Source organism: Apodemus sylvaticus (genome assembly GCF_947179515.1).
Source record: "Apodemus sylvaticus chromosome Y unlocalized genomic scaffold, mApoSyl1.1 SUPER_Y_unloc_5, whole genome shotgun sequence".
Classification (NCBI taxonomy): domain Eukaryota; kingdom Metazoa; phylum Chordata; class Mammalia; order Rodentia; family Muridae; genus Apodemus; species Apodemus sylvaticus.
This window is the reverse complement of record NW_026262999.1, coordinates 126,829-137,397: the sequence shown is the minus strand read 5'-3', so window position 1 is coordinate 137,397 and position 10,569 is coordinate 126,829.

Genomic DNA, 10,569 nt, shown 5'->3' with positions numbered 1-10,569 from the left:
CCCTTTGATGGTAATAGATTCTACACACAGAGGGTAGTCATTGCAACAAACGCTCTGATAGGCAACCCAATATGATTAGTATTTTCCTCATATATACCTTCTCCCAATAACATTTCAGATTCCAATCTGTATGGCCTGCCTCAGCATTTATAGTGGCTGTTCTTTTATTAGCTTCATGCCACTCAGAAATCCAAAGCAAGAAATCTTCGCCTGACAAAGTAGCCTTATATAGAGTTCTCCAATCCTGTGGAGTTTAATTTGACTCTATCACAGAATCCAATAAAGCTTGCATAAAAGGAGCTATAGGGCCATACTGCACCACAGCTACCTTTAATTCTTTTATCACTTTGAAATTCAATGTCTGATATTGTCTAATCCTATTCTCCTGGTCTCAGATCTCAAGGACAGGGAAAGCTAACAGGTCCGACTTATCTTTTCCTTCCCCACTAGCGTGACTTGCAGCTCTTTCTAGGAGTGATTGGCCTATCTCAAAATCATTGTTCTCTCTAATATTTGAAACCCTTTTTAACTCTTGTATCTCATTAGTCAGCTTCTGCTACTTATTCTCAAACTCCAGTTTTTGTAACTGCATATTCCTATGGCTATCATCCCCTACAACTAAGGTCATAAGATGAGCAGAAGATGTGGTAGGAGTCCATTCTTCTCCATGAAATTCAGCCACTCCCTTTTTTGGATGAGCACCCTTTGCTATAATTAGATCATCAGCACTATCTCTACATTTTTGTAATTTAGGGTTGAGAGGACACTTTTTTGAGGAAGTCCTCTCCAGCAGGCCTTTTTCTTGAGATTCCTCAAGGTCTTCCTGCATGATATATGATTCTTTCAGGGTTCATTCATCAATAACATCCTTTATAAGTGCCCAGAGGCAGAGGGTAATACTATCTGCCTTGGTGACCTTTAGAGAATTTTAGAATTGGCCTTGCCAATTCTTTCCCAGGTTCTCTCATTTAAAGTTATTTTTTTCTTGGAACCATGGGCAGCAAGAATCTATCAGATCTAAGAACTCTTCTAACTATCATTCTTAAACCTGATCCCTTTTGCCTGAAGCAGCTCCCGGAGGCTGCGAACAAAATCTTGCCTAGAATGTTCCTGCCATATACTCCACTATCTATCCTAAACAGACACCATGCCAGGCCAACACTGTTGCACTTAGCCATATCCTTTTGCACCCAGAACAAGTTTCAAAGAGATTAAAATTTACACTAGCTCTAGTATTTAATTCTTATAGTTGTTTAACATGCAGGACACCATCCTCTTTACATCTTTCTGCAAAGCTTCACCAAGATAGGCTCACATCAGGAAATACTCCTGAATCAAATACATCCATGTCCGGGCACCAGTCTGTTGCTACCTGCAGCGACTGGTGAACCAGAGGCCTAAAAGAGAATCCTGGCGATCTATGTGGGGTGGAGAAAAAGAACTGAGTCAGGATGACTTTTGCCAATCATGACCAAAACTTTAGTAAATATTAATCAATATATAGCTTAGGAAGTACCCCTCCTCCCAGGCATCGAGGTGAAGCTGAGAACTGGCTGACTTCAATCTCAGCAGGTCACCTGCTAAGATCAGCATACTTCAGGTCTAACAGTTTTACTTCCATATGGCTTCCAGGTGTGAGCAGCAGCCTGAATTGTTCTCTAGAGTACAAAGGCCAGGAATACCACAGGTTAAGAGCAGGGGCTGGCGGTCAGGAATGTCACAGGCTGAGTGTAGAGGCTGAAAAGCCCAGCTCAATGCTGGAGGGGAAGGGACAGATGAATACTGACAGATTGTGTAAATTTGCCATTTTCTTACTCTTTGTCAGGTGATATTAATCTAGACTGTTTCCAATTTCTAGTTATTATGAATAGAAGAGAAATAAACATATAAAGGAAATATCTGTAGTAACACATACAGTCAATTGCATACATGCCCAATATTGATATAGCTGGATCTATTGGCATGTTTATTTTCTTCCTTTTGGGACAAAACCACAAAGAATTTCACAAGGACTCTTCTAGTGTTCACTCTAACCAAGAGCAAAAGTCTTTTGTGTTTTCCATCATTCTTGCTATCATTTACTGTAATTTGTTTTACTAATCTTAGATATAATCTTATACTCTAAGATAGAATATCATTACAATGTTTTGTTTCATTTTGCTATGTGTTTCCATCTATTAATCTGGGGTGTACTGGTGAGTTTAGTGAGTGGTTCTGTTTTGATTAATAATAATAATAATAATTATTATAATTATAATTATAATAATAATAATAAATCTTTGTTTTACAATACAGACTCTTGGTCCACCCTGTCACTGTTACATCTCCCATAACTCCTCCCAGACTTCCCAAACTTTAACAGCAAGATACCCCAACCCACATTACACCCGACCTCCGCATTCCTTGTGGCCTCCTGTTTCTGGAGAGTTACATGTATCTTCACTGACTGAGTCTAGTCAAGATAGTCCACTGGTGTATAAGTACTGGATGACTTATATTAGCTGGTGTATGCTGCCTGATTGGTGCTCAGTGTCTTAGAGGTTCCTGGGGTGCATGTTAGTTGAAACTACTGGTCTTCCTATAGGTTTGCCAACCTCATCACTTATAGTTTTTCCCTAGTTCAGCCAGTTTATTTCCATTGTTTGTGAACAAATGCCTGCATATGACTCTTTCAGCTGCTTATTGGGAATTTCTTTTTCTTTTTCTTTTTGAATTCTTATATTCTTTATTTTTTTAAGACACATACTCTCCCCATGATGCTCAGTTTAGCTTCCACATTCTGGAATCCCATCAGTTTCTTCTAGCTTTCTGAGAAGTCAGTATTAGCAGGCAACTCTGCTCTGGCTTTCAATTAATATTACAGTTGCCAAAAATTATCACTTAAAAATTAGTCTTAAAAACTCCACATTTCAAAGTTATCAGTAATTGAGAAAATAAGTTGTCAGCACTCTGCCTTGACAGAAATAGCAAAACAGTGACTTATGCTTCAGGGAAAACAAGGGATGCTGGGATTATGTAAATAAATCCAGCAGACTGTATGTTTGTATTTCTTTTCCATTCTTAGGTGATGTAAAGTTGTAGTCCCATAAGACCTTACACAACCCTAGCCTCCACACACAAACACATGCATGTCAATGCACACCTCACACACCTGCATGATAGCATTATCACAGAAAGGAATCACCCATGCCCTGCAACCAGGAGAAGGACAGTTAAAAAGGTTGTTTTGGAGCATGGAAGTAACAACATCAAATGGCTGCCAACTCCAAAGTTTGAAATTAAGAACACACTATAAATGGCACATCAGCATGTGAATATAGCAGATCCCACAAATACGCTCTCGCAGTCATTTATTCCATCAGAGTTTACAAATGGTATGAAATTATAACAATTTTGAATTGCCTACTCAATTCCAACAAGAGCAGAAAGAGAACTGTATAAGAGACAGGAGAGTGTAGCAATATCAATGAAGTTTGGAACATTAAATGATCCATAGGTTGTCAATTAGATTAAAAATTCAGACCACATGCAGCTTAGAGAAACCAACCATTTGAATATTTAAATACAGCTAGTATAGTAAACAGATAGAAGTAAATTGCCACTTACATAGAAATTATAAAAACCTTTCCAACTATTCCATTACAAGACAAAATAGACTAGACATTGACATCAAAACTATAACTAAGGATTCCTTAGTATGCTCCATAATAATAAAAATATGAATCTTTGAAACAATTATCAGTATGGAAGCAAATAATAATATAACCCCAGATCGCAAGAAGTAAAATTTGACAGCAATGAAGAGAGAAATAGACACTATAACAAAAGGAGAGATTTTAGTAGTCAATATTTGTTTATATGCATTAATATAAGAATTTAAATATTTTGTCAACTTGTGAACCAAAAAGATTTAAAAGACTGTCTTAGCGTTTTGCTGCCATAAACAGACACCATGACCATGGCAAGCCTTTCAAAGGGCAACATTCAATTTTGGCTGTCTTACAGGTTCAGAAGAACAGGCCATTATCATCAAGGCAGGAGCATGGCAGCATCCAGACAGGCATGGTGCAGAGGAGCTAATCCCTTGTACAAAGCTCACTTCTTCAGAGAGTTAGAAAGTTCCACTTTCAAATTTATATGGAATAAGAAATACCCAGGATAGCAAAAGCTATAATCAACAATATAAGAATTTCTAGGGGAAGCACTATTCCTGATTAAAAGCTGTACTTTATAAAAATCCTGATAAAAAATACATGGCATAGGTAGAGTGACAGGCAGGCAGATCAATGGTATAGAATGAAAGACCCAGAAATAAACCCACACAACTATGGCCATTTGATATTTGACAAGGGAGCTAAAACCATTCAGTAGGGGAGGGTGTAAGTGAAGAAAGCATTTTCCACAAATGTTTCAGGTAGAAGAAAGCAAATCAATCCATTCTTATCTCCTTGTACAAAGCTGAAGTCCAAGTGGATCAAGGACCTCCACATAAAACCACTTACACTGAAACTAATGGAAAAGAAATTAGAGAAGACCCTAGAGCACACGGGCACAGGGGAAAGTTTCCTGACTAGAACATCAATAGCTTATGCCCTAAGATAAAGTAATGACAAATGGGACCTCACAAAATTGCAAAACTTTTGTAAGGGAAAGGACATTGTCAATAGAACAAAAGTGGCAACCAACAGATCGGGAAATGATCTCTCCCAACTCACGATCTGAGAGATGGCTAATATCCAATATATAGTAAGAATAAGAGAAGTTCAATTCCAGAGAACCAAGCAACCATATTAAAACTGGGGTAAAGAGCTAAACAAAGAATTTTCAAACGAGCAATATGAGATGGCTCTGAGACCCCTAAAGAAGGGTTCAACATCCTTAATCCTGAGAAAATGTGAATCAAAACAATCCTGAGAATCTACCTCACACCAGTCAGAATGGCCAAGAACAAATACTCAGGGGAGAGCAAATGCCCCCAGGCCCTTGGCTAAATGCCTCAGAATAGGGGAATGCAAGGACAACAAAGCAGGAGTGTGTGGACTGGTGAACAGAGGGAGCAGGAATTGTTTAGAGGATTGTTGGATTGGGGGCAACCTGGAGAGGGAACAACATTTTTATTGTTAATAAAGTATTAAAAAAAAAACTGTGGTCACAAGATTTTTTCTATTTTGTGTGTGTCCAAAGATTTCTCTTAAGCAGAAAGAAATATGTGAGCATTAAAAAGTATTCTTTTTATTCCAAATTATGCGGATTCTATTATCTAATGAAAACTGTAAATGTTTCCATATCTCTAAGTACATGTGAAATGGGCAGTTTACATCTCTTTATGATCAGTAATCTCCCCATTGAATGAGAAATTATATTCAGCTTATTGTTGCATTCCTGACTTAATCACCTGCAAGTCCTTCTATTGTCTTTTTTGTTTCTTTCTAATTAAATCATTGTGAAATAAATAATAGTAATTTAATGGTCAGAAGCATTTGAATAAAATTTAAAATTTTGTGATCATCAATTTTGCTTGCAAAGGTGATCTTTTAAAGCTAATAAAAGGGTGAAAATTTAATGCATAATGTGACCTTCAGACAAGAAACAGTACCCATGAACTTTGGATATCAGAGGACATGGTTATTTAAAATTTACTCATGTACCATGAGATGAATCTGTGGTTATATCCTTGATTATTTAAAGTAAACAAAACTGGACTACTTTTATTTTTCGTCAATACTTATACCAGTGTTTTAATAAACTAGATAACAAACAAGGCAATCTCTATGCACACATTTGACTTCATTTTCCTCTCTGCAACAGAAATTGACTACAGGCAGGTAAGGAACTCTCAACCCTTTCTATTTAAATCAAATGAGTGCTGAAATTACAGGCATGTACCAAAATCATCTGGTCTTTTCTCTTTTTATAAGGTCAACCTATTAATAGTAGTACTCAGTGAAAAGAAAAATGTGGAGTGTCACATTCTGAAATAAATTTATTGAGTGAAGTATGTCAACTAGATTATAATTTAATATTAGGGTTGGAAAGAGTTTTGTACATAATGGATACTTCAGAAATGCCAAGATCTTAATTCTCTTGTTAATTTCCCAGCATCATTTTGTTTGTACATTTCAACACATGGGCCATAGGCAAGTATGTTTTACTCATGTGCAGATGTTTTTATATTGATCACGTGCAAGGATCTAGAGTCGTTTTATCTCAGTGTTGCTGTAAATCAGTCTTGTTCTAATTGTAGCTCTGACATTCTATTTGTGCCAGAAACAAAGGCAAATCAAGACTTTCATCATATTGGTGCCTCATCAGAAAGAGTTAAAGCTAAGGTTACATACTTCCTAGAAAACCACATTCACAAGACAACACATACTCTCTAAGATTTCTTTAGGAAAAAATACCTTAAAATAGAGAAGATCACATCAAGCACCTGGAATTAATTCTAATTTTGTGTTTGTAGTTCTGGCCGAAAATCACTCTTTGTCAAAACACTCTAAAAATGTTGTTGTGTGAAAGGAATTATTGTTACTGCTTGTTCGAAATCTTCACACACATAAATAAGAAAAAAATCTTAAGACTACAGTTTCCTTAAAGACACATAATTTGTCATTGAATGTGTTTTGGTGGCCTTCCTAGGTGTAGCAGGTAGAAAAGAGGTCACTTCTACAGTTGTTGTTCATATGACACCATGGAGAAACATTAAATTTCCTTTGATTTCTGTGTGTAGCAATAACACATGTAGAACAGGGAAATTCATATATAATATTACAAAATTTCCCATAATTCTAAAGGAAATATTGATTTGCAGATACTATATTAGATAGTACTTTAGCTCTCTCTATATTTTTTTTTTAAATTCTGATTATGCTATGAGCTGGTCTAAAAAATATTTAATCCAATATTAATTATTATTCACACTTTTATAAGTAACACTAGTTGTCAGACAATCAACAGTAAAATTCTCCTTTTTCTGTATTTAGGATTCTACTGAAGATGCCAAAATCAACTTTCTTTCTCCTTAAACGGATCGTTGTGTTTTATTAAAAATTAGAACATCTACCAAGAGTCCTACATCTTGTTCGTTCACAAAGCTCCTCATGTGTTGCTGGTACAGATTTTTTTCTGTTCCTGTTCTATTGTATCTGTATTTTGAAGCACATGAGTGTTGTGCTTCATTGTGGTGAGACAATTATAATTAAGAATTAGTAACCCCAACTGGATTGCAGGGACAGAAAAGAGTCACTAGGTACTGTATCACTCTGAGCTTTAGATCTCTGGTGGTGCAAACCTCCAGGGGTCTGTCTGCACCAAAGAACTGAGCACATAGGCAGTTTGTCTGCCAACCTGTTGGGCTTGGGGCCTGTGTCCTGCCCAGAGAGCAGCAGAAGGAGAAAAGCCCTGAGGCCATAGTCGCTGCCTGCCAGGACATAAAAGGGACATGAGGTAATCTATCGCCCTGAGCTTTAAATCGCTGGTGGTGCTAACCGCCAGGGATCTGCCTGCACCAAAGAACTGAGCTTATAGGTGGTTTGTCTGCCAGCCCACTGCATGTGGGACATGTGTCCTGCCGAGAGAGCAGCAGAAGAAGAGATTCTCTGCAGACATAGTCGCTCTCTTGCCAGGACTGAAAAGCTTCACTAGGTATGGATCACCCTGACCTTTAGATCTCCGGGGGCGGGGCGGTGCAAATCTCCATGGGTCTGCCTGCACTAAGGAACTGAAAACATGGGCGTTTCATCTGCAAGCCAGTCCATCGTTGGACCTGTGCCCTAAGTGAGAATCACCAGAGGTAGTGACCCCCACCACACCATCTTAGCTCCATAACAGAGCCCTCAGAGAACACCAGGTTGACCTTGATAACCTAAGTATAACATTACTTGAGGCAAGACTGACCAGGGCTCCAAAGGCACAAAAGAGGAACCCAGCATATCTGTAATCTGTGCCAGAGGAAACCCAGTCATCCAGTGTTGCAGAAATAACCTTAAAGATCTTCAGTAGGTTGAAGCACCAGACAGAGAAAGTATGACTATCTAACAACAGGGTAAAGGGATGGCTCTTAGAAACTAAGACATTATGGCAGCATCTGAACACAATTCTCCAACAAAAGCATATCCTGGATACCCAAACACACCAGAAAAACAAGAGTTGGATTTAAAAGCATTGGTAAGAATGCTGATAGAGGAACACATGAAGGACATAAATAAATCTCTTAAAGAAATTCAGGAGAAAAATGATTAAAAGCTAGAAGCCCTTACAAGGGAAACACACAAATAACTTAAAAAAAAAATTCAGGAGAATATGGATCAGAAGTAAGTAGCCAATAAGGAGAAAATGCAAAAATCACTTAAAAAAATACAGGAGAAGTTTGATCAACAGGCAGAATTCATGAAAGAGGAAACACAAAAATCTCTTAAAGAATTAGAGAAAAACACAAACAAGCAAATGACAGAACTCAGCAAAAACTTCCAGTATCTAAAAACAGAAGTAGAAACAACTAAGGAATCACAAAGAGAGACAACTTTGGAGATAGAAAACCTTGGGAAGAAATCAGGGACCTTAGAGGCAAATATCAACAACAGAATACAAGAGATAGAAAAAAGAATCTCAGTTTCTGAAGATATCATAGAAACCATGGACTCAACAATTAAAGAAAATGCAAAACATCCAGGAAATCCAGGACACAATGAGAAAGCCAAATCTAAGGATTATAGGCACTGGTAAGAGTGAAGATTTACAACTTAAAGGGCCAGCAAATATCTTCAAAAAATTATGAGAGAAAACTTTCCTAACCTAAAGAGAGTGATGCCAATGAATATACAAGAAGCTTACAGAACTCCAAACAGAATGGACCAGAACAGAAATGCCTCCCATCACATAATAATCAAAACCACAAATGCACTAAACAAAGAAAGAATACTTAGGGCAGTAAGAACAAAAGGGCAAGTAACATATCAAAGAAGACATATCAGAATCACAACAGGCACATAAATATATAGAGAGATAATATATATATATATATATATATATATATATATATATATATATATATATATATATATATATATATATATATATATATATATATGCATACATATATACATACATATATATGTATGTATGTATGTATATATAGGACCAATTCTTTCAAAAAATCTTTGTAGTTATGGTGGTTAAAACAATTTGGTGGTACATAAAATAATCCTCATTAAGTGGACTCTTTTTTAGAATTTACAGAAATTGTTCACCTGTATGATCAAATCATAACACTCCTCACATATTAATGTTATTAAGATTGCTTTTGAATATTTCTCTTATAACTATTTTTAATTGCAAATCAAAACAACCCTGAGATTTCACCTTACACCAGTGAGAATGACTAAGATTAAAAATTCAGGAGACAGAAAGTGTTAGTGAGGATGTGGAAAAAAAGGTACACTACTCCACTGCTGGTGGGGTTGCAAATTGGTACAACCACTCTGGAAATCAGTTTGGCAGTTCCTCAGATATCTGGGCACCTCACTTCTGGAGGATCCTGCTATACCAGTCCTGGGCATATACCCAAAAGATTCCAAAGCATGTAATAAGGATATATGTTCCACTATGTTCATAGCAGCCCTATTTATAATTGCCAGAAGCTGGAAAGAACCCATGTATTCTTCAACATAAGAGTGGATGCAAAAAAGGTGGTACATATACTCAATGGAGTACTATTCAGCCATTAGAAACAATTAGAATTCATGAAATTCTTAGGCAAATGGATGGAGCTGGAGAACATCATATTAAGTGAGGTAAACCAGTATCAAAAGATCAATCATGGTATACACTCATTAATAATTGGATATTAGCCTAGAAAACTGGAATACCCAAAACCTAATCCACACATCAAATGAGGTACAAGAATCACTGAGGTGTGGCCTCTTGTTCTGGAAAGACTCAGTGAAGCAGTATAGGGCAAAACCAGAACAGGGAAATGGAAAAGGGCGGTTGGGAGAACAGGGGAAGGAAAGGTGGCTTATGGGACTTTCGGGAAGTGGGGGCTAGAAAAGGGGAAATCACTTGAAATGTAAATAAAAAAATATATCGAAAAGAAAGAAAGAAAGCAAAGAAAGAAAGAAAGAAAGAAAGAAAGAAAGAAAGAAAGAAAGAAAGAAAGAAAGAAAGAAAGAAAGAAAGAAACCACTACTAAGTTGAGATTATTTTATATGATCTGGAGTAATAAAGATAGAACATTTCTTTATAGAATTAGGCAATCCTGAGAAACACATTACTTATAAAAATAACTTTTCTGTGGAGCCAGACAGAGAGAACCTTTCAATGAACTTGAATTTTCCCTTCCTGCTCCTAGACCCGAAACTGGTTACTGCAGTTGCTAAACACAATGTTGACGTCTGAGGGTTCTGTAGTAGTCAGGCTGAAGAACCTTTGTGATGTCAATATCCTAAGGCTCGTTCCAACTGATAAAGAATCACATGTATTCCTTTTCTTATTTTTAGGATCTTTAAAAATGGTTTCTAATAGTTGTTGAGCCATAATAATTTGTAAGGTATAACATTTTCACAACCATACATA